Source organism: Mastomys coucha, unplaced genomic scaffold (genome assembly GCF_008632895.1).
Source record: "Mastomys coucha isolate ucsf_1 unplaced genomic scaffold, UCSF_Mcou_1 pScaffold5, whole genome shotgun sequence".
NCBI classification, from domain to species: Eukaryota; Metazoa; Chordata; class Mammalia; order Rodentia; family Muridae; genus Mastomys; species Mastomys coucha.
Window position 1 is genome coordinate 111,397,377 of NW_022196911.1, and position 655 is coordinate 111,398,031.

Here is a 655-nt window from a genome sequence, read left to right on the forward strand (position 1 = left end):
GGGTCACTCTTATTCAAGCATCCACAGTATTCGGTGAGCCCTCACTGTGTCCTAAAACAGGAAGTGGATGGGAGATTCAGATCAGCTAACTTCAGCATACAGGCATCTGCCAAATGGTGAGATTCTCAGAGCCTTTTGTGCTGGCAAATTCATCACGGCTCCCTGGCAGCTGAAGCAGGAGTGCACTGAAGCCTGAAGGCTCCCTTTGCACAAGCAAGTAAGATCTAGCTCGAGGTAGCAGAAGGCTGAACAAAAGACCAAATGCATTGTCCCAGACTTGAAATTGTTTTCAAATTTGAACCATGTCAAAATGTCATGGGCCTGGGAAGAGTGTGTCAGGACCTTAGAAGGAAGGAGCATCAGTCAGAAGCAACCATAACTTCTCCATGTTTCCCCAGGGGAGGCCACTCCAGTGCTGGGGCATCTCTGCCTGATGAAGGGAACAGACAGACACTGGGGGAATTCTCTATACTGATCTGAACCAAGGGGCACAAGAGCACGTTACCTCCTGGCAGAGCAGAGGCTAATGGAGATCAGAGAATGTGGGGTTCAGACTCAGGTCTTCCTATCAATGACCTCTACCCTAACCCCATACACTCTGGTCCAGATTTGAGGGACATGGTAATAAGGAGTCACATTCCAGGTAGAGTCACAG